The sequence below is a fragment of the Pseudorca crassidens genome, chromosome 7 (assembly GCF_039906515.1).
Source record: "Pseudorca crassidens isolate mPseCra1 chromosome 7, mPseCra1.hap1, whole genome shotgun sequence".
Taxonomy (NCBI): Eukaryota; Metazoa; Chordata; class Mammalia; order Artiodactyla; family Delphinidae; genus Pseudorca; species Pseudorca crassidens.
In genome coordinates, this window is record NC_090302.1 from 62,202,109 (window position 1) to 62,227,196 (window position 25,088).

General features: G+C 38.4%; 1 long non-coding RNA gene across 5 annotated transcripts in view; it reads right to left on the bottom strand.

The window, feature by feature from the left end:
• LOC137227843 (uncharacterized) overlaps positions 1 to 25,088 on the bottom strand; it is a 389,194-nt gene that overhangs the window by 9,970 nt on the left and 354,136 nt on the right. For all 5 annotated transcript variants that reach the window (XR_010945026.1, XR_010945025.1, XR_010945024.1 and 2 more), the window contains one exon: positions 15,032 to 15,089. This is a non-coding gene — a long non-coding RNA (uncharacterized lncRNA). The remainder of the gene's footprint in view (positions 1 to 15,031; positions 15,090 to 25,088) is intronic.

Genomic DNA, 25,088 nt, shown 5'->3' on the forward strand with positions numbered 1-25,088 from the left:
TATATATATACATTAAAAAAAAAGGAAGAGAGCAACCAAATCAATAAATAAATCTACCAATGATAATAAACTCTAAATACTAAACTAAGATAATCATAAGACCAGAAACAAATTAGATGCAGAAAGCAAACCCCAAGTCTACAGTTGCTCCCAAAGTCCACCACCTCAATTTGGGATGATTCGTTGTCTATTCAGGTATTCCAGAGATGCAGGGTTCGTCAAGTGATTGTGGAGATTTAATCCGTTCCTCCTTAGGCTGCTGGGAGAGATTTCCCTTTCTCTTCTTTGTTTGCACAGCTCCTGGGGTTCAAGCTTGGGTTTGGCCCTGCCTCTGCGTGTAGGTCGCCTGAGGGCATCTGTTCTTCGCTCAGACAGGACGAGGTTAAAGGAGCAGCTGATTAGGGGGCTCTGGCTCACTCAGGCCGGGGGGAGGGAGGGGTACGGATGTGGGGTGAGCCTGTGCGACAGAGGCCAGCGTACCATTGCACCAGCCTAAGGCGTACCATGTGTTCTCTGGGGGAAGTTGTTCCTGGATCACGGGACCCTGGCAGTGTTGGGCTGCACAGGCTCCCAGGAGGGGAGGTGTGGAGAGTGACCTGTGCTTGCACACAGGCTCCTTGGTGGCGGCAGCAGCAGCCTTAGCATCTCATGCCCATCTCTGGGGCCGCGTTCACAGCCGCGGCTCGCGCCCGTCTCTGGAGCTCGTTTAGGTGGTGCTCTGAATCCCCTCTCCTCGCGCACCCTGAATCAGTGGTCTCTTGCCTTTTCGGCAGCTGCAGACTTTTCCTGGACTCCCTCCCACTAGCCCCCTTCAGGCTGTGTTCAGGCCACCAACCCCAGTCCTCTTCCTGGGATCCGACCGAAGCCCCAGCCTCAGCTCCCAGCCCCCGCCCGCCCTGGCGGGTGAGCAGACAAGCCTCTCGGGCTGGTAAGTGCTGGTCGGCACCAATTCTCTGTGAGGGAATCTCTCTGCTTTGCCCTCCGCACCCCTGTTGCTGCGTTCTCCTCCGCGGCTCTGAAACTTATCCCCCACCCACCCCACCCCCCCCATCTCGGCCAGCGAAGGGTCTTCCTATTGTGTGTAAAGTTTTCCTCCTTCACAGCTCCCTCCCAGAGGTGCAGGTCCCACCCCTATTCTTTTGTCTCTGTGTTTTCTTTTTTCTTTCTCCCTACCCAGGTATGTGGGGAGTTTCTTTCCTTTTGAGAAGTCTGAGGTCTTCTGCCAGCGTTCAGTAGGTGTCCTGTATGAGTCGTTCCACATGTACATGTATTTCTGATGTATCTGTGGGGAGGAAGGTGATCTCCACATCTTTCTCCTCCACCATCTTGAAGGTCTCTCTGTATCACCTTTTAATTTAACCCTTCTCCATAGCTTAATTACCCCTTTATTCAACAAACATGTGATCAGTGCATTTTATATATCAGTCACTATCCTAGCTGCTGCAAATCAATAGCCCAGTCATCCCCCTTCTTCAAGAAGCTCTCAGTTTATTGATAAATCTATTATTACATCAAAGTGATAGACACTATTTAAAATCTTATAGTAGGCATATTTCCATTTTTTTCTCCAGGTAATAGTACAACATCATTTCGTACGAGGACATCAGTGTTCCATCAAAGAAAATAAGAAAAAAAAATACAAGTGTGTCAAAAAGTTAATATTTTAAAACACTATTTTTGTAGATTTTGTTATATTTGTTGCATTTGTAAGCATTTTAAGACTCTCTAATTTACTGTGATAAGTTTTCTCATTCTGAATATTTACTTCTATACTTAATTTTGTGTTCTTGTTCTTAAAGAGGTTTTTCAAAAACTGTAGCAGCTTGAGACCCCACAGAGCCTTTATCCAGCCTTGCTACAAGGCTGTACCTAAGATGATGTACAGAAAGTCACAACACTGTACGTGGCACAGAGGAGAGGGTTAATATGTGGCTGCTATTATTATGACAATAGTTCTTTACTGGTTCTCTCATTGTCATTCTCTCTAGCCCTGGAAAGGTATTTTCCTGCAGAGGCAGGGAAAAATCCTAAAATCCATGGCTGTCCTCATCAGTTCTAAGAACTGATTCAATGAATAACAAAACCCAATTGTTTTCAGGAATGCCCTATTAAAATTAGTTTTCTATTTCATTTTGTCCAAAATTTACTGGCCCTCCTTTAAGAAAATAAGTCTGGAAATTCTGAGGCCATTTATAAATTGAAAGCATAGCCATAGTTAGAGACGGAAACATAATATTCTGTATACATTTTGACTGCTCCTGTCTCTATTTTGAAATACACGTTGGGACAGTGGAGACAAATGAATGTGAAATGAACAGTTTTTCAGATTGGTGGAAAAAACACACAGGTGTTTAATGTCCTCTGTAGCAAGATGTCCTTGATAGGAATTTCTCTTTTTTCACTCCTGAGGACACTGGAGAACATATTAAGGGTCTCTCGGTGCTTGAAAAGAAAAATACAGCCATCCTTTTCACTGGCTTCAAATAGTCTAAATAGGGTGAACAAACCCACTGCAGCTGAGTCAGAGAGAAGATAGCCATCTGGTAGCGATAAGCAGCCCTGGGTAGCTTTGAAACTGAGCCAGCCTGGAGATTGAGCACAAACTTCAAGGAAGGACTTTTGACTTCAAGTTAATCACTTGGTGCTGGTTGATAAGGGAAAATGAACGAGTAGTGAGCAAAGGCACTGGCCTCCCTTGGAAGCATTTATTTCTTTTTAAGTGTGCTTTAGAATTGCCCACCTGTCATGATGTTATCATTCGGGTTAATGGTAATCTGGCCTTATATTTTTATAACTGTGTGAGAAATTTGGGCTCAATGCATTTGGGAAGAGTCTATAGAAGTGAAGCAGTAGAGTACAAGAGTGTTGTAGTGAAAAATGCCAGCTCCAGAGCTGGACTGGCTGCATTCCAGTCCTGACTGCTTAGCTGCATGACCTTAGACAAGCTCCTGAACCTCCGTAAGACTCTGTTTCCTGAGCTGAAGAAATTAAATTAATGATAGTATCTACCTCATCAGACTGCTCTGAGGATTAAATGAGATGATCTCTATAACGATATTCGCCTAGCAGACAGTCAGGACTCCATAAAAAACAATGCCCTATTAAACTCAAAATCACCCATTTCTGGTCCCCTTATAGTATACTGATCTCAGCTTCAAGAGATTTTTCTATTTTTAGGGGTTTCTAGCAGCAGTTAATAGGAACACTGACAACCGTTCCCTGTTAAGAATGCGATTTACCTAAGAAAAATCCAAACATTCCCTGCAGATTGACAACCCCTGGACCCACCCCAAAAAATTCAACTCTGGTTTTGTTGCTGGGGAGCTGGCCAGAGGCAACTGACACACCTCATCAAAAATCAGTTCAGGTTCTACCTCAAAAACAGAGATATCCAAGCAATTGGACCTACTACGTTAATCCCCATTCGGAATAGGAATAATAAATTGTCAGGTTCTTAGGTGGCAAGTCAGGTTCTTAACTGGCAGCTTTTAGTTTTGTTTTCTCCGAGGTGCAATAAAGAAAGGTGCAGATGGTGGCAGCAAAAGGCATGCAAAGGTGATGGGTGGTTTTCTTAGAGCCCCATCACAATGTCAAGGCATCTGGGGAATGATGGAGTTAGATATCAAGGTTAATAGCTTGACTATGGCACGGTATGTAAGGTCGTATGGTATTTTGCTGGTTGAAGAGAAACAATCTGGAAATAGCTGGGGTTTTGACACATATTCTCTCAGAGGAAAGGAGCCAGAAGATGTTCACCAAGTCACTCTGAACACTGAGTTGGTGAATGTTGAACCGTTGTTCCTAGGGGAAATGCAGGGTTAGGTTCTTGCCAGCCTTTGGTCACATTTTTATAAAATGATAAATACATATCTTTGTCTCATGTGTGTTTCTGATTATAGACACCTTATTCACTATATACTGTTGTTTCCTGCATCTCATCCCTGAACAAAGCTTGGTAAACACACATATCTTCTCCATTAGGCACGTTTCAGCCTTCTTGCACTTAGGAACACTAGAGAGCACTTCAGCACTACACTCTGAGACCATTTTAAGTAGCAAAACCACCAAGAAAAAACACAGAAACGCAGAAACACAGCACCAAATAGATGGCCAAAAGGAAGCTGCTTACAGTATTAGTGTTGAAACAACAAGGCAGTGCATCATCCCTTTCAACCTCATCTGGTAAGGTGTGCACTGAGTGACTCAAATTTTCACCGCTCTGAGCTAGTCCATGAATGACCATGGAAGCACCACCAGTATTGACCTTGGGGTTACAAATAAATTTTAACTTGTAAGTAAATTTGCAAATATGAAATCTAGGAATAACAAGAATCAACTGTCTGGAGGAAATAGTATCTGGAGGAAATACTAAGTATTTCAGTACCATCCCAACTTTATAATAAAAGATCTTTCTTTAAATGGTATACCAATGCTTTGTTTTCAAAATATCCAGTATCGAAAATACGATTTTATGGGGCGATAATGGTCTGAGTTTTCCAGTTGCAAATTCAAAATGCTGCATAATCCAAAAAAATTCAAAAATGACTTCATGTAAGTAGAGAGACCTTCACTGTAATTATACGTTGATACTAGCAAAAGTATTTAGGGGCCACAGGCATCTGAGGACAATCAATAAAAGAAAGTTAAGGTTTCCATGAAATTATAAAGCTAGTCAGGGTGTCAAATAAAAGTTAATTAAGGCTCAAATTTATCCTCCCACCTGGGGTACTTGAAGTCTTTATTTAGGACTTTAAAAAGACAATGAGTGCCTTCAAACAAAAAGTGTTTAGTAAGTTCAAAGGATCAGTCTTATAAAGAAAATGTGAAGCCAATTTGTAAATCTTTTTTAACTAAAAGTCAAAAAATTACTTTATAATGAATTCTTTATTGGAGCAAAACTCATCTTTTCATACTCTAGGGCCTGCACCTTTCTTTTAAAATTTATTTTACTCTTCTGGAAAAAAAAAGACTTATAAAACATTTATAACTTATAATAACAAATAATTATATTTAACGAAAGGAAGTACTGTCTTTTTTCTCTTCAGCTGAAACATATGAGCATACAAACAAAATAAGATAAAAAGACCCTCAGTTTAATTCTACAAAATAATTTAATTCAATTGAATTCATCTCTTTGGATGACCTTTTTTTTTTTTGCTATTTTAAACTAAAAGAAATCATTTTTCTAATAAATGTGATTTTTAAATTAGCAGAGAAATTCAAATATTGAAATTATTTTATTTTTAATATGTGAATATGTTTTACCAGTGTCTACATTAAATTTAATTGTATTAAAGTTTCTGCTTTCACTTTAAAGCATTTTTTCTATGCTTCAGGTATATCAAGTTCCTTTAATCAGGCAAAGATCTAAACTGTCATTTCAAAGGCAAAATTTCCACAACTAAATAATACCTCTAGCATGGAGGCATTTCTACCCCAAAGATTTGCTGTTTCTGTTTGACACTTCTAAGCATTAACAGTGTTCAGATTCATGTTACCCAGCAGAGTTCTACAGAGAGAGCTTGATTTTTTTTTTTAAAGACTAAAACTAAAGTACAAAGAACATTAACCAGTGAGGAAAATGAGAGCTTTTTAATAGTAGAACTGTTGGCCGAAACACTTTGGGTAGAAGTGTTTGGGTAGAAAATAACATTTTACCAAGATGCTGTGATGTTTTGTCCTACTATTTCACACCTAAGGTGTTGTTTACTTCATGCAGAGGCAGCAATCGGTTGGAAAATAAACACCAACACACTTTTTTTTTTTGAATCTTAAGGCTTAGCTAATTTGCTATATGATGATTAATGCTTTAATCAAGATACTTGGGTTTGAAAATTAATCATTTCATCAAGTAAATATGGAATATATGTGGATAGAAAAATGCTATAAATCAAAAGAAGAAACATTTAGACCTTATAGAATTATTAATTTTTCAAAGAAATCTCTCTGTCTCCCTTCCCCTTTCCTGCTGAAGCTCCAGTCTACTACTGAGTAGCTACACTGCTCTGAGTAAATAAATGCTTACCCTCTCTAGCCTTTGTGTCCTCATTGCTTAAAAGGCGATATTAGAATTTATGAATTGACTCTCATTGGCAGGAAGAAGCAGCAAAGTCAGTTGCACAGGGTCATGGACCACAGGGAGGTAAAATCATTGGCGGCCATTACTACCAGTCAGCCATACAGCCCCAAAGGATCAAAGGGAGAGGGATTGGGTCCAGTTTCACCGGAAGTCAGAAAGTGATGGAGAGGGGAAGGAGGCAATAGATATATGTGTCCTCATCTTTTATGAACAGAATTCTCAGACCAGGGAGATAAGTTAAACAGGCTGAAGTGAAAGTCAGGAGTACAGATGAAGCTTGGGACCAACATAATATCAGAATTTCTGGAAGGAAACCACCTCACAGAACACCCAAACACATGCGCTGAAATAGGGCAGCTGCAGGAAAGTAAAACCAACAGTGCAGCACAAGTGTAGCTTGCCAGAACATTCTGGTCCCTATACAGTGCTGAAGCTCTCCAGTGGTGTCTATGTGCCCTAGGGAAGAATACAAGTACTTAAGGTCACTGATATTGCTGTCTAGTGAAAATATCCGTGTAGAGTTGCTGAGGTGTGTGGGAGGAGGGAGCAGATGGCGGTCAGGGGAGAGTTGAAGGGAGGAGGAAAACCTTTAGCCAAGAATCTCAGATCAGACAATTTCAGTCTAAGGTACATGCAGCACCCGCAAGACAAAGGCAGGCTCCCATTCACAAGCTGACCATGACTCTGCTGAGAAACGACAGCTCTAGGTCAACAAGTTCTAGATTGAAGTGCTGGGTATCAGCAGGGCAATGGGAATTCAAATGAATGTGCAAGAACCTCGTGCATGTGTCCTAAGCCCTCTTTTTTCCAACTGCTTCCTGGTAGCGTGATGTCCCTAGCCTACCCCCTCACACAGGCCACCAGAAGAGCTGGAAAAAAGAGAGAAGATCCAAACGTCTGCACATGTGCCTGGAAGAGATTTAAATGTAGGGGTTAAACTGAGATAAATATCCCAAATGGGAACAAATTTAGTTTCCTCTTGAACCATTCTCATATACTAGTAATATGTGGGTTTTATAAAGAAGGACAAATCAATTATAAGAAAAGAAAGCACCTACTTTATTTTTGCACTTTTACATGTAATATCTGATATTAAGATAATCCCATTATACTCCTCTTCCAGTGTGTTTATAACAATTAAGTGAAATTAATTAAAAATGAAGTGAAACATGTATAGTGTCTAGCACTCTGTGACTTCTGTCATCCAATAGATGGTAGCAGACAACTAGAGAGGCAAGCTCCCAGACCTCCCTGCACTTTGTAAAGCACTCATCCCTCCCACCTGCAGTTTGATAGTGGTTATATTTGCTAGTAGCCGTGTGACTGCCCACATGCCATGCTGTGGATAACACTGTGAAATGATCTGCTGGCACGGAAAGAAATTACAATAGAACCTCGGTGTAAGAGCCTACTGATGATTAAATGATTATAGGTCATTTTTAAAACCATGTAAGTTATCTACTTTGCATTATCAGGATCTTGTGACTGCGCATATAAGAAAGTTGGTACTCTCCCTTGGAATTTCCCAGCACCAGAAAGATGATCACTCTGAGTAAACTATACCAGATTAGCGTCTGCACTCCCTGGAGCACATTTTCCCAGAGAAAAGAAAGAGGCTTGAAGAGCCACACTGAACAAACATCCCACTGATACGGATACACGGGGTATGCATCACAGACAACTGTAATTTCTGTGAGATTGATGTGACAGTGTTCACATTCAACAATACAGCTGTATTTCACACCAGTCCCAGGAGGCAGGCACAGCCCATCAGTATCTGCCATGGAGAGAAGGAAACATGCTTCAAATCTATCCCACTGCTTGGTTACTGACTCCTCTGTGTCCCCCAAGGATTCATGAGGGAATGCTGGTACATCCACCCCCTTGAGGAACCGTGAGCCCGTAACAGAAGCCTCTGTAATGCTTCTCTGGGGGGTGGTTTGGGGAGGCAAATTAGTTAAACCCATCATTTAAACGTATTGACAGGAACTGTTTTTTAGATCGCCATATAAAGAGTAATAACTGAGCATAACTGAGTGTTGTAGCTTGTTTTGGGCAACTGAATAACTGCTTCCTGATTTTGTAACTTAAAGTATGCTTTCAGGAGGAATGGTTTAAACGTCTGAAGAATTTAGATTGTAAAAACAATCGCTTCTTCCTGCAGCCCCCTTCCTACAACACTCAAAAAGCCAGCATGAAAGGCCCCTCTGTGGCCCCCTAAACCAGGGCAGTTTCCTTAAGCAGATCTCTAAGTATTTTTCATAATTAAAAATTATTGTGAAATAAAGAACCATGCTATCTGATCCCCATTTTTGTGGAACCCAGTGATCACACAAATTCTGCCTGGTAACAAATGTGGCATTAAAAAACAAACCAACAGGGCTTCCCTGGTGGCGCAGTGGTTGAGAGTCCGCCTCCCGATGCAAGGGACACGGGTTCGTGTCCCGGTCCGGGAAGATCCCACATGCCGCGGAGTGGCTGGGCCCGTGAGCCATGGCTGCTGAGCCTGCGCGTCCGGAGCCTGTGCTCCGCAATGGGAGAGGCCACAACAGTGAGAGGCTCGCATACCGCCAAAAAACAAAAACTAAAACAAACACACAAAAAAACTCTCCCACGATGGTTTTAAAGTATACCCAACATGCTGATAGTCCTGTGATTATTAATTTGGTTTTTCAGACACCTGAACCCTAGGGAAGAGCTACCTGAGTAGGAAAGACAATATTTAGTTTATGGGAAATTACATTTTCCTTTCTATATTAATACAGTGCAATTCATATGATGTGTATATTGTAGCAGATCACTTGGTTGAGTAGTAAGGATTCCTATCATCATCCTTTGTCCTAACATGACCCTAATTGGTTTAAGCCAATCAGTAAGTAGCATTTTCCTGACAACATTATCAATCTATGGTGGGACACACAATTGAAGTAGGCTTAGTCAAACTGAATCAAAGGATTTACATTGCGTGCTTGGAAAAGAGAACTTGCTAGAAATGCAAGGGTTCTGGTCCTACTTCAGACCTACTGTGATGGTTACTTTTATGTGTCAACTTGGCTAGGCCATGGTACCAAGCGTTTGGGTCAAACACTAGTCCAGATGTTGCTGTGAAAGTAATTCTAAAGATGTGATTAACATTCAAATCAGTAAACTTTGGTACAAAACCTTTATAATGTAGCTGAGCCTAATCCAATCAGTTGAACACCTTGAGAAAAAGACTGAGGTTCCCCTGAGGAAGAAGAAATGTTGCCTCCAGATTACCTTCGGACTCTAGCTGCAACATCAGTTTCCCAAAATCACATGAATCATTCTTAAAATAAATGTGTGTCTATAAATATACCATATGTCTATATATACCATGGTATAAATATAGACACATACACACAAGGAGATATTTATTTTAAGGAATTGGTGAATATACATATACACACCCATACATATGACATTAGTCTGTCTCTCTGGAGAAACTCAATTAGTGCACCTACTAAATTGGAAACTCTGGACGTGAAGCCCTGAAATCTGTGTTTTAACACATCTTCCAGGTAATTCTGATGCACCTAGAGTATCAGCTCTACTGCACTAGATCATCTTTATGGTATCTCATTGACAATTCAATAAAGGAAGTTTGAAATTATATTGTGGTGGATTAGCATTTTCTCCATTTGACTAAGATAAAATTCTGGTTGCCATAATCTCATTCCCTGCATGGTTCCAGGTGAGTGTAGGCCACAGAGATGACTCATGAGATATGGAAGGTGGAAATGCAGTAGCAGCACCTTGTTTTGCACGCCCTGAAGTCTGGAGCAGGGCACACGCCTGTGGTTTACCTGCTAGCTCACCTGCTTGGCATGAGAAGCAGCCAGGCCCATAGAAATTGCACTTCTCTGGATCCTCCTTCTGGTTTTTCAACAGCTGGGCCATGAAGAAGGGGTCCAGCTTTTTCTGCAGATCAGTGCCATCATGGAAATAGGAGATGTAAAGGTGCTGAGAAACTGAAGCTGGTTCCAGGCAACGCCCATGGCTTTCTGCTCAACCTTCACGGGTTCCAGTTTGCCCTTGTTTCTCCCACTTCCCACCCTTCTGCCTTTTGCAGATTCAAAAGCAACAGCTTTACCAAGACTGCTTAACCAGCTCCCACAGTTGTACAAAGTCAAATCCCTGTAATAAACCCCTTATGGTATCTGTCCAGAAGTTCTCCTCCTCTGATCAAATCTGACAGTTACATAAAAAGAATCCGTAGAGAATGTTTTATTGAAAATAAAGTCAGAAAGACCAGGAGAACACTTACTTTTACTTTTAATAATCCACTCCCTATATTATCCTGGCTAATGTAGTATATATTCTGCCCTTGAACATGTGCAGTGTAATATCTTCGGTCTTCCTTAAAGTCTCTCCTGCCCATTTCCTTTTACGTTGAGATACTGTTTTCTTTTATCCACTATTTTTCATTCCTGAGGCTTCAGGACATTGTTCCTTGTCCTACAATCCTCAGACACTGAGAATAACTCTTTCCCTTCAGTCTATTGTCTGTGCCCTGGAAGGTACAGACTTTCCAGTGTCCAGTGAATTATGCAATTCATTTCCTCAGAGCATCCTCCTTCCTAAATGACATCAATTAATTTTCCAAAGTTTCTTCTAGTCTCTTATCATCTGATTCTCATTTTTTTGGCCCTTTCCTTATTTCATACTCCTATTTGTGTTAAAACATTACATTGAGACCACGGAGGAGACCCCAAATACAAAGAGACTTAAACATCAATGATTTTGGAATGTGTTTGCATCCATTTCAATAACCATTTTAAATATTCTTGATTTTTCAATGTCAGTGGAACTTTTGCATTTCACTGAAACTGGAGAAATGTTAACTTTTTATTTCTAATGCCATTATCTGACTTATCAACTAAGATGATTAGTAAATGCCTTATTTTACCTTTTATCTTTAAAAGTACTCACAATGTTCATTCTGCAATTAGAAGTCACTCTAGTAAAAGGAGGTTTTGCCTATATAACATGAGGAAGTCTACTGTGAGAAGATTCATTTAAAATATTTAGTCATTATCAGGTGTCTGTAAATTAACTGTCTGGTACTACTTTTCCATCAATCTCATGAGCTCTACTTCCTTATATATTTTGTAACCAGTTATTGGTGGTATTAGTACATGATCTCTCCTTTTACATCCTGTTCTGAAATACCATTAATTGACAGATTATAGTATAATGTACTATATTATAATACAAAAATAAATTTTTTCACAAATGATTAAGACAATCCATTTTAGTTTTTCAGGAAGACATCAAACTTCTTAAATGTGACCCATCCAGTTTTTAATACTTAATGTAATCAAATCAGATCACCTGTTTGAGAATAGACAATCACAACTTTAATTTTAAATACCATGACAGGATAGAAAAAGAAAGGGTAGTTTAAGAAAAAAATATTATTCATCCTAAATAATAGGAAAAAGTAGATATTTCAGTTATGTTAATGACCTAATTGCTATACTTCAATGAAAATTCATCTCTGAAATGGTCAGGATAACCTTGGTAAATAGCAGATACAGTACTGATTCATAGAACTCAATTAGAGTTTTAAATTTCTGAATAAGAATGTAGTTTATTTTTTTTTAAAAATCAATGTAGATTGCCTTCCAAATAATTCATTTAAAGGTAGGAACCCGCAAAATCTTTATCCACTCTTTTTCACACTTGTCATTTTCATAGTAGTGCTATGTCTCATACTGTATGTACACAAAATATATATAGTAATACTGCTAGGGAATGCTTTCAATTATCATTATAATTTCTTTCTGAAACTTCATTTATTTAGGACCCAACTTAATGCAGAACAGTGATTTGCGGGCTCACATGAATGAATTATAGACTGACTAGTTTACTTTTATCTCCATAAAGTTCATTTACGTTATTTCACAAAAGACTCTCTTTTTTTTACAATGTACAAAGTCATATAGAAATGAATACATGCAGAAAACCATCTTGAAATCCCCAGTCAAATAAGGAGGAAAGAAACAGTACATCAAGGTCTCAGATTGCCATTATGCAGCGCTTAGTAACCCCAAGGACATGTACTTTTCAATGAATACAAATTACTAAGGATGAGAAAAGGCTTACATAGACTAATTGCTTAAACAGCAGTTCTGTATTTTTACAATAGAAATCTTTAATTACAGTGAGAAGTAAATTTGCACCAAATATTTTTCTATTTATGTTTTGACTGAAATGTGCTAATTTAATTAAAATAGGTAGGCTTACTGCATCCTCTACTATTTCTACATTGCTACCTCTGTGTCTGGAACTGTGTTGTGGGTCAGAAGAATTCAGAGAAATAGAAGAAATAATATATAGCAAGATTTGGATCGGAATTGTCTTGGAATTTCCCTATTGTCTTGAATTTCAGCTCTATCATTAAATCTGCGGACGATGAGTGACAGATAATTTCAACATCTAAAGAGAAGAACTAGACACACTCTAGAAAGACTTACTAAGGGGTCACCAAGTTACTCCATCAACTTGACTCCTTCCTTCATTTGATAGAAGACAAGGCTAGAGATTCTCTGAGGGGATTTTCTTTGATGGGATTCGAAACATTTAAGACAGCCTGGCTTTCCCCCTTACCTTTCCAAGGGAGCCACCGATAAGACAGGGAGCTCTAAGGAAGGCAGATTGGAATTTTATGCCCCAGTGGGGTATTTGTAGAGAAATCTGTCAGACCGTCCTTTGCAGCCACAGGTGCACGGTGAAAGAATGTTTTGAAAAACACTTTAAATATGCCCTCTGTAATTTGTGGAGCATTGAGGAAACCAATGCTGATGTGTTTCTCTCTCCTAGAGAAGTCTCAAAGCAAGGGGCAGGCTGAAAAGAGTGGGAGTAGTGTTTGAAGAGGCAAGGGTGAGTGAGCGTTCCCTCTCAACAAAGTATCTATACTCTGGCGGTATAGAAAGTGTTGCACTGAAAAGCCAGGCCTGGTGGGTAAGGCAACCCCATAGTTACCTTCCGTGGGGAGCAGCTGAGGGGGAAAATGAGGGAGAGTAGTCAGAAAATGCAGCACTATCATCAAGAAATGGAAAACTGCAGTAGGCAAGGAAGTCGAAAAATGTCTGCCTAAGAACCTGCTAAGTGACACATGGGAACCAGCAGTTTGGTTCTGCTACAAAGAAGGAAGGGAAGGTCTAATTGTCATAACACTAGTCATATACATCTTCCTCAACGATTTCTTCCCTTGACCCTGATGATGACCCTGGAGAGGCCAGAACCCACATGGGAATGGGAGATGAGGAAGATCACAGAAATAAACAACAACTGCAACAGCAAAATCAGACCCAGCTTTCTTTTCCCATCACAGACCCTCTTTGTCACAGCAGGCCTGACCTGGGGAAAGAAGGAGGAAGGGTTGTACATTGGATCTGAGATGGAAGTTGATTAAGTTGACCCCAGTGCTCTGGGTACCACCTATTGGAGGGATCTATAAATATACAAAAGAGGTCTGAACATTTTCCTTTACCATATTCAAGTGATGTGTACCTGAACACACACAGGCACAACGTTTTGACAAGGAAGTTAAAATGAGTAGGAAAATAGTGGTTTAATCATGGAGACTGGTTCTATCATTTTCTCACTTTCCAAACATTTGTGTCTCCTGTGTCACGCAATGTTGACGTAAATTTTATAGAAATCAGGATCCACATTTCCTGGTAGTTACTGTGACTCGCACAATAAGCTCTAACATTCCTGAGAAGACAGATAACTAGACTGAACTGGAAGAGGAAGGGGAAAAAGAAGTCTGAGGAACCTAGGAGAGATCTACAATTTTTCTGAAAAATAAATAACAGTAAAATGTTGCAATTAATGGTTCTGATAGACAAAATGTGAAGATTACACAATATAACACTATTGGCTTATGAGCGAATGCACCCCTTCATTCAAAAATACACTGAGTGCTTCGTGTGTGCAAGTACCATATATTACAGTTACAAAAAATAAAGACAGCACTTATCTTAATAATTTTTGAGGATAAAGCTTAGTGTAGATAATTAAACAGCCACCAACAACACACATAAACAGCAATGGGTGTGTACCCCCCACACACACACACAAACACACACACATATACTTTATGATGACTTTTCTAAAGGTATGTGACCCAGAGAAACTGGGGTGATGAGTGACTGTTTTGTGGAGGACGTAATCTTCACACTGAATCTTCAAAGATGACTAGAAGTCACCCAGGCCAAAAAGGAGTAGGGGTAAGGCAGTTGAGATAGTTCCAGGTAAGGGAGGAGCATCCTTAAAAATAGAGACTTTGGAAGCAATGGAAAATGCCAGTAGTTCACTTAGCTTAGCTGACACATCAGGTGTGTTCAAAGCAGCAAATGTAAATGGAGGGAAAGACCGAGAAGCATGCTTTTCAAAACTCTCAGGGCAAGCTTTGAGATAGTGAGAGAAAGAAAGAGTGAGTGGAGCTCAAAAAGTCCTACCCTTCAGCCAGAGAACTCTACTTTCATGTTTTACATGTATATTACCTTCCATGTTAGATTTCAGTTGAACTGTTCTACAACTTTAAAAAAATCAGGATCCATGGATCTTGAAAAAGAACAGAAGGCAAATAGACAGAGAGAAAGCACCAATAATTGAAAAAATACCAGAAGAGAAGGTAAAGAATGCTAAGTCACAACTATGAAGGTCTTTCAACACTATTGATCTTTTTTTTGAATCCCTTCCTTTATTCTGTTTCCTGTTCTCTCTCCTCTTATCCCAAATTGCCTCTTGATAGTCACTTTCCCTGACAAATTTTCTCCAATCTGCACCTTAAATATTCAGTCATAAATTCATTCTTTCAATAACATTATGACTGCCAGAAAATACAAAAATTAAACATTCCTGTTCATAAGGATCTCCCACTCTAGTGAAGAGGACAAATATGAAGAACAGATAACTTACAAAATGATATGCCACGTGCTGTCAGTTGCATCTTTGATTCCCGTAGAATGAAACGGACCTAAAAGAAAGAGCATTAGGTGAAATGCTGGATTGGGTGAAACTTATATTCAAATCTCACCTTTGTCAATTCTTAGCTATGTGCTCTTTTTTTTCAGTTACTAGCTCTATCTACACCTCAACTTTTTCTCATTTACAATAAGGAGTAACAGAAGTACCTACCTTATTGCATCGCAGTAAAGACTGAATACGACTAAGGATGTGAAGCGCTCAGCAGTGTACCTGCCACTTAACCACTGAATAAGTCATAGTGAAGATGATCATAATGGAGAGGAGAAAGAGGAAGAGAAAGAGCAAGAAATGAGGGAAAATGGAAGAATAAAGGAGTGTCACAGAGAAGGTAAAGTTTAAGCTATGTCTTAATCCATGAATAGAAGCTCACCAGTTGAGTGAGGTGGGAAAGGGATTCCCAGGCAAAGGGACTGTGGTGCCGCAAGGTTGTCTTTTCAGGTTGCCCCAGCCATGCTCTCTCTGAGAAATGACATCCACCACTATCCTGGCTTTAACTCTCAACTAGGCTGATGCCTTCTAAAGTGGCAAAATGATATTTCTTCTGAGTTTTCTTTCTATTAGACCTCACTATTTTGATGTCCTATAGCCACCACAAACTCAAACACTTTAAAAGTAAATTCGTAATCTTTCTCTCTCTTCCATTATTTCCCCTCTTCCTATATTCTCTTAGAGAACACAGAAATTTCAGGGCTGTCATATAGACTTTTCCTTCCTTTGCCCCCTGCCTTCTCCATTTAATTCATCACTAAATTCTATGTCAAATTTAGCTTCCAAATATGACTCCATGTCTTCAAGTTCATTCATTAACTCTTGCCTGAACATCTTAAATAGTGGCCCAGCTATTCTTCTACATCCAGAATTTCCTTTATCCAGCAATTGGCCAATTATGTTTGTTCATTCATGCCACAAAGACTAATTGAACAACTAAAAGATGCCAGGAATTCTTTCATGTGCTAGAAAATCAATAATGAATACCTCCAAGCTACTGAGGCATTTCTTTATCTTGTCACAGTATAATCTTTGCAAAACTAATCATGTCAACTATTAAAAACCTCTATCAACTCTATTTTGCCTACAGACTATGAGTGAATTCAGTACAAATTTCTTAGCATGTCACAGAAAGCCCTTCCCACTGAAAAGCCTGCCTACTTTAAATAAATCTTTTTTTTTTTTAAATCATTCCATTTTCAACCAACCGAACCACACCAAACCTCTCTCCAATCTCCAAGCATTCCATGCTCTTTCTGTCCTTTGCCCATGGTAATTTTTACTTCAGCTTTTCCCTCCATCTCTGAGAAATGATCCAATTTTTAAAAACCAGTTTAATATCTTCTTTATGAAAGTGAAATCAGTCAATTAATGAATTTCTACTGTGTCTTCTTCCTGCTTTAGTCCCATTGCTAATCATTAAACCCTTTAGACTTTATTTTCTGACTGTTTGGCTTAATGCTCTCTGATGATCAATGGAAAACAGTTCTCTGCATCTCCCTAGAAAATGTATTCCTATTCATCTTATCCATACCTTTTGCTATCCTGTTTATATTCAAATACTACAGGCCTGTGTAATAGTATCAAAACATATAGAGAAAGACCTAAATTGATCCACTTTTGGGGAGATTTCTAGAACTATAGAACACTTTATTTTCCTTTTTTTTCCAACATGCAATTTATGAAAGAGAAATCAAGCTTTTATTAAGCCAACTCAAATCTCAATTATAAGTTAGAAGTAGAATCGGTATTAAACATAAAATAATTAATCCTTTAGCTGACTATGTGACTCTTCAAATCTGTTGCTAAACACATTCTCCTATTTTTTTTAAATTAAGGATATTTAATGGCTGAAATTAACTTACCTCTCCATATACTGTATACCAATATTAAACTCATTTACTCATTGAACAAATATTCTTTAGATAATTACTATGTTATAAGCACATTATGAGGCCTAGGGTATATGGGGTTAAATAAATAATCTTTGCTCCCCAAATACTCACAGTCTAGTAGAAAACTGAGAAAAGAAAAGCAACAAATACAGCATAAAATTATAACTGCTATAATAGAAGTCTACATGGCAAACTGTGTAGTCAAGAAGCTGAACCAACGAAAGGGAGGAAGATGTATAGATGGGGAGAAGAACACTCCATATCAGGTAAGGACAGATGTCCAGAATGTGCAATTAAAGAAAAGAGCAGAAGTGTTCAAACAGCCCAAGATAAGTACGTGTGTATGAACTTACACGTAGAGTCCTTCCTGAGTTCTAGCTTCCTAGAGCTTACGGAAGGTATCTTATTAATCGCTGTTTCTCCCACAGTTTATTGAGTAGTAGGTGCTCAGCACACATTTCTTGAACAGACAAATAACTGCCTAGTAAGAACTAATGAGCAACTGATAGTTCTCAGATTATCTGAAAATTCTGATATGGGATTAAGCTCTAGGACTAGGAGTAGCAGTGTTTATATAAATATATGTGGCCTCTCACTGTTGTGACCTCTCCCGTTGCGGAGCACAGGCTCCGGACGCACAACCTCAGCAGCCATGGCTCACGGGCCCAGCCACTCCGTGGCATGTGGGATCTTCCCAGACCGGGGCACGAACCCGCGTCCCCTGCATCAACAGGCGGACTCTCAACCACTGCGCCACCAGGGAAGCCCTAAATATGTATTTTTTAATTTGACCTTTAAGGGTTGCTTGGACACTGTAGATTATAAATTTGACAAGAAATGCTACAATGGAAAATATCAAGATTAGACTAAATTCATGATGGACCAGGATTTATTTTTAATTTCCAGCTAGAATTAATTAATGCTGTCAAAGTAGAACTGAATAAGGCAGAAACATCCCAGTGCAGGGGAAATTAATTCATTAGATGAATAAATATATGTGTATATGTATGTATGTATACATATATATGTACATACATATATATGTGTATCTTTTAAATGTAATAAAATAGTCCAGTTTATTATAAGCCTTATAGAGTGATAGAGTGAATATTTGGAAGAGCTTGCCTCTTCTACAATTCAGTCTGGAAACATTCTTAAGATGCCAGGCAAAGTTGGCTACAATTCACGTTTTGGGCACTAATGTATTACTGTTATTTCCGTCCTTTCCTTTAAAACTATGAAGTTCTGAAGACACCCATAGGGCAACATGCAGATCATTACTACTGCAAGATAGGCTGGTAAGGATGGAGTAGAACAGTGTGGAAAGAATATGGATATCAGGGTTAGACCTAAGTTAAAATTCTAGATCTGGACTGAGTGAATTTGGGTAAAGTGAAACCCCATTCCCTCATTTCTTCTCATATTCCTGGTTAATTCTAACTCATGTTTCAGGCTCAACTAAGGTCATTGCTCTAAAACCTTAGTAGTTTCAAAAGAGAATTCTTGCCATTTCTCCCCACCCTCCATTCTCTATTGCCTCAAAACTTGCTTCCCCAGTTAGCAAAAGTATCAACATTTTATCCCATTTCTCAGGCAAGAATCCTATCTGTCTTTGTTGCTTTCTTTCTCTTATTCAAAAACCACATCCAATACACCAAGAATTCTTGGCAACAGTGTCTTGGAAATAAATCCTGAATCTGATCACTTTTCATAACCTCCAGCAGTACCATTTTAGTCCAGATTCCCATCAGTGTCTGGATACTGTAATACCCCTCTTGAATCTTCTGTCTAAACATCTGTCATCCTGCATCTTATTCTTTGTATGACAATTAGAGTCATCTTTATAAATGTGAATAAGATTATGTCACTTGCTTGCTCCAAATCCCCCAAAGGGTTTTCCATCCCAATCAGAAAAAAAAAAAAAAATCCAAAGACTTATCCATGCCTACCAGACCCTACATATGTGGGATGCTGGCAAATTCTCAAACTTAACTACCCACAGTCACCTCCTCACTCTTACCTTGGCTGGCCTCACTCTAATTTGAACAATGCCAAGCATACCCTAATCTCAGGGCCATTACACCGGCTGTTTCCTCAGATCTTCAGATCTCCACTTGTCTCACTTGCTCTTGGCAACAGGTTACTGCGCACAGTTGCCTTCTCAGAGAGTCCTTCCTTGACCACCCCGTCACGGGCATTCTCCCTGCCCCAGCCCTGTTTCCTGTTACACTGCTAACTGTTTCTTATCCCTGCCTAATATTACACATCTATGTATTTGTTTATTATATATCTCCCCTAATGAGTAATAATATCTATGATAACAGGAGTTATGTCTCTTGTTTACTATCTCAGTATTAATCATAGTACCTCACACATGGTAGGTGGTTTGTAAATGTTTAGTGAATGAATAAAGTGTTCTCTGAATTGTTGCCTCACATACCCTCCAGACACATCTCAGTGTTCTCTGTGATGTGTGTCCACTGGAACCAACATACCTTTTCTTCCCTAGCACTTATGATGCACCTGCTTACTTTTTTCTTTATCCATAATTAGATTACATTCTCTTTAGGGTCAGAAGACCACATCTATCTTGTTTACCACTGTATGTCCAGTGTTGATCTCAAAAATCTGGTGTATAATAAATGCTCAATATTGTTGAGTAAAAAGTGCTTGATCATGGTGTGAGGACTTGTTCTGTACTAAATAAATGAGAATCATGATAATAATAACACGTATTCTAATTTTATGCGACTGGAATCTTCGTAACTAAAGCTTGCCTAAGGAGAGGAAAAAACTGATTAAGAAGTAAATATAGGTGTGAAAAACAAGCCATTTGTCATTTCTATTTTAACTTTAGAAGACACAATCAACTTAACTTAGATTTATCATCCACAGGGTAGTTATTTTCAGCATGCTGGAAGTATTTTCCCAGCCCAGGAAAATAAAAGGCGTTGCAGCACTGTATTTGTTTCTTTTCTCTTCTATCACTGGACATTAAATAGAAGCATACTTTTATTCTAGTCTGTGGTAATAAACTTGCATTCATCGCAGGGCTGAATTTAAGTGTATGTTTATAGAATGCTCTTGACCAAATAGGAAAAAAAAAAAAGTAAAAGTAAAAGGTAAATTACCTTGCAATTGAAAAGTGGTTGCTAACCCATCAGGAAAGCTGTCAAGAGATTACACCATTATTTTCAAGAGTAGAGATAAGAGATGGTCTTAATCCCTAGAAAGAACTAAGTCAAATGACGGCCAAAGCAATGAAGTAAAATCTGAACAGAGTGACTCCCAACACTGTATCATATTGAATTGCTGTTTGGTGTGTTTATTGAAAACAGCAATGTGTTCCTCAGAAAGCTCTCTGAGTTTTATATTAGGGGAGGCAGAATTTGGGGGTTTCATGTTTGTTCTTTCATACAAATTTCTAGTAATATAAATTACTAGAATTACAGATTCTAGTGTTACCCATGCCCTCTGAACCAGGCAAGGGTATTCATTATTAAAATTTGGGAAGAACAAACATTATGACAGTCTGTCATGTCATTAGAGTGTCAACAAGCCCTTTGAAGGATAAAATCATTTCAATCCAAACGAGAGTGAACAGGCATTATTATGTGGTTATAATAACACAATGAACAGATGGGTGATTTCATATCCAACACCCGCCATTTACAATGAATACCTTTTCTTTCCTGTGTGAACACCATCAGAAAACTTTGCTCTCTCTTCTCAGGCTTCAGTGAAACTTTAGTCACTATCTATCTTTAATCATTCAAGAAATCTTCAAGAAAGAGCAGTTTTCATTTTGAAGATGTTGGAACATACTTGAAAGCTACAAAAAACAGTGTGTCTCTTTCTGCTGACACCAAAGAATAAGTCCTATGAGGCCAAGTGAGTGGAATGTAGGTCTTGGTTTGACAGACTTTCTCTAGAGCTCTTGATCTTTGACATTTCAAATCTAAGTATGAGTCTGAAATTATCATACCTAATAAACATACCAATAAACAAAATATATATTGACTCCTTCTAAATTAATTAATTTCCCTGTTTTATTTTTTCTAGCAAATCCCCTTTCTCTTTCCATTCTTGCTTTCCAAAGTCTTACAGGTTCATACATAATCACATAGTTAATGACTTCAGGTGGTAATCCATTTGATAGTAATGTGACAAATGCTTTCAAAAAGGGTGAGTTTTATGTCAACTTTTGTACGTTTCTATGGCATGAGCCCAAAACACAGTAGGAAATGTTTGATGTATTTAATATCTATTATTTGATTATCAACAGGCCTTCCCTAAAGAATGTATATAAATCTTAGGAGGCAGCATATATGCAATATGTGATGAAATTTTTACACATGTATTTTATCTATTTCAGCCACTCAGGATTTCGTTTCCTTAATTTCAAGCTATCTGCGATGTTCCAGAAGACCTCCTTTTATGTGTCAATTTATATTCTAGTGCACAAACATACTTGCATATAGAAACAAACTATCAAACCTAATAAAATAACACACCATTATAAAGCAATTATACTCCAATAAAGATGTTACCAAAAAAAAAGATGGAAAAGCCCCTTGACTGGTACAATAATACACTAATAAAATATGGAAGTCAGCATTTGTCATTTTTATGTTACTATGAGTCATGCAAATCAATATAAAAAATTGTTTTATTATTGTTCACTTATTTACAGTTTTTAGTACCTGACACTATTTAAATTTTCTTTTGAAAAATTTTTTGAAAGAACTAAAGAGATCAAGAAGGGTGTAACGTCAACATATCAAATCCACTTGTCCTCAAATTACTGCTTTGAAAAGATATTTCTCAGTCTACTGTTCTCAGTCTACTGTTTCTCAGTCTACTGTTCTAAAACTTTGAATCCAACATTAGTTTTTCTGCCTCTTGTCTCTCTCTCTCTCTCTCTCTCTTTTGCTCTCACCTGTGCTCTCTCTCTATCTCTTCCTCTCTTTCATTACCAAAGGTACTAGGGAATAAGTTAAAATTCTCAGGGAATAGAAACCATTATTAAATAAGTCTAGATAGCTGATACGACCAAATATGTCCTAAATTTATCCTCTCTTTGCTCAGATCTAAGTTCAAAGTTCTAAACTAGCAGCTGTAGTATCTTTATAGATTCCAAGGGCATGGCTATGAATTTTTTACTTTTAGATGTATTTTTTTTATTGTTTGTAAAAGTCGGATCCCATAAATCTGCTAGTTTCAAAAATCTGCAGCTTTTTGAATAGTGGCCCTTGTATTTCGATTTAAACCAAATGGGACCAAACTTATTACTTCTATTCTGAAAGGTCATTTTTCATCAAAATTGTATTAGAAAATAAATCATTTAAAGCCATCCTTTGGATAGTTCCTTGCATGAATGTCCTAAGAACACGTAGTAAGAGGCTCTCTGCAAAGCAAGGCTGATTTGTTAATCCAAAGTGGTGTGAAGCTGCCACCTTCTGGCACTTAGGAGATATTTCTCTGAACTCAGTATTCTGCTGACGGAATGTGACATAATTAGAACAACATGCACAGTATCTCCATCAATATCACAGAGAAGTCTGTTAAGCACAACAAAGGCAAAATGCCAAGATCATGTGTTCATTAGTATGAGTGTGTGTGTGCGTGTGTGCGATATTAAAATGCTATTAGTAGAAGCAAGTTGCAGTGGTAGAGTTCTAGGAACCAGTGAAGTTGCTACTAAAATCAGACAAGCTCTAGTACTTGAGACTGGGGTGTTCATAGTGCCTTAGAAAAGCGGAAGTATATGTAGGATGGAGGTTCTGATTATATTTTTTTCAGTGTTCTTCTCTCTTGACCAGAGTAAATCACAGCTTGGTACTTTATCAGTATCCTGTTTTAAGGCGATTCAACTTAATTCCTTCCTGAAGAATCACATTTTAAATTTGGGAACTACTTAGAAATACAATCCAAAATATTATCTCTACTTACTAAATATTCAAAAATAAAAATTCACATTGTTAAAAAAATTTAAGTGTAATTATTTTTTTAAAGGTAAAAATGAAGTCTGTTTGATTATATTGATAATTCATGACAAATGATAGATTTTTCCCTTGGAACACACTATTGGGATCAATCACAAGCAAAGCTTAGAGCCTGAGTAAATAGGTCAGCTGTGAAAACCGACTGGGCTCCAAGAATGACCACTTTCTTGTTTTCCTGAGGCCATTTTTTCATAATAGCCAAAAGAATAAATTAACAGTATTACTATTTTTTCCATTTTCCTGTCTTTCATATAATGCTCTTCTTCAAGTGAAGGGCATCAGGGTTAGAGATTTAGAATGAGTTAAAAGAGCTCCAAGAAAAGAAACTGGCAACGTCTGTGATGCTGAGTAATTAAAGAGACCTACGGAGCCTGCTGGAATTAGAGCACATAAGCGAAGATTAATGATGCCTGAAAATGTAGGGTCCCACGGTCTCCAAACAACGTGCAAGATGTCTCACCTCAGCTCTCTCCACATGGAACAGCTGCCCATTTTCAAGGCAAGCAAAATTGTACGTGTTTCTACTTTCATTCTGAAACGGGTTGGTAAAATCTAGGACAAAAGATTTAGCTTCAAAAAATAAGATTTGGGGTTTCTGCACCATAGTAGTTGACCTTGTCTTCTGTAGATTGCACAGTGCCTGTGAGCGGGTGTGTGTTTTGAGGCCGTTTCCTAGTTCCCTTCCTAATCTGGGCCATCAAGGGCCAAGATCTTAGACACAGCCCCATTGATGAGGGTGCAGAAGTGAAAACAGGAAATGTGGTCTAGCTTCATTTCTCTTCTCCCATTGCTTAGCCCTAGAGGCAGAGCCCTTCTGGTGGTCAGGGCGCTTTGAAGGTTTGCAGTATCTTTGATGAAAGAAACTGTGACTGCAGTAAAAAATGGTTTTCTTAAATTAATTCTAGATTCCTGATTGTTGGTAGTACCACCTAGTTATCCCTAAAAGACATGGTAAAATTGGTTTGGTCTTAATTTTAGCTAGTTATATATAGGGACATACAACAACCCCAACCAACTGCATTGTGATAACGACTTCAAATATTTAATGTATCTTTACTTGTTATCAGAAATTGGGACCTCTTATAAGGGCTTTTAAATTCTTTATAGCCCCTCTGTGTGTGTATACGTGTATATGTGTGTGTGTGTGTGTATACATACTTTTTTAAAATTAGGATTCTTGTACATTCAATTTTAACCTAGGATTTTTGGATTATCTGTCCCCTTCCCATAAACATTTATTAATCTCAAATGTTGGATTACATAGAGATTTTCAGTGCTAGACCAACACGGACCAATACAAGCACATATTGAAAACACCATAAATTCCAATTAATAGCACACACCACTATATGAGCCACACACATAGTACAAGCAGCAAGGCACACGAAGACTGCCTGCTTCCTCAGATCATTTTGTATCATTTCAGCGTGCGCTCAGGTCTACTTTCAAGGAGACTTCACACTCCTACCCCCTGCCATTTTCTGTAGGCTCTTGAATACTCCTTGGTCACATGTGTTCTCTCTCTCTGTTTTTATCTAAAAAAACATAAATCCAGCAAACAAGATTGCACATCTCACGAAACTTTTAATTCTCACATATAATCAGTTTAGTGTGTATTATGTACAGTGTACATTTAATGATACTCACTGTAAACAGTAGTGATTATTATATTTCTGTAAGTTTACATAGTGGCAAGAATATTCCTTTGGAAGTAGAACTAACTTTGTTAGCTAGCAAGGAAGGATATGCTCTTGAAAGTAAATGTGCTCCAAATGAGAAGCCCCTTGAATAATTCTTGGTAAGGAATGTTGAGACTACGGACAGAGATTCTGCTACCTCTCCATCTCCTACAATTATAACGATATAACCGTATTTCCTCTACTTTCAGAAAAGGTTCTTTTCATTATTTGAGTTTGTGCAAGTATCTAAAAAAGGCTGACTATTCTGTGTGGTATTCCCAACCAGCCCCTTTAGGGATATATTTGTTCCATTAGGAGAGACAACAAAAATTGTGTGTGTGTTTGTGTTTGTGTGTGTGTGTGTTTATAATTCTACTGAGTTCTGAATATTTTAATGTATTTGAATAATCACATTATAAAT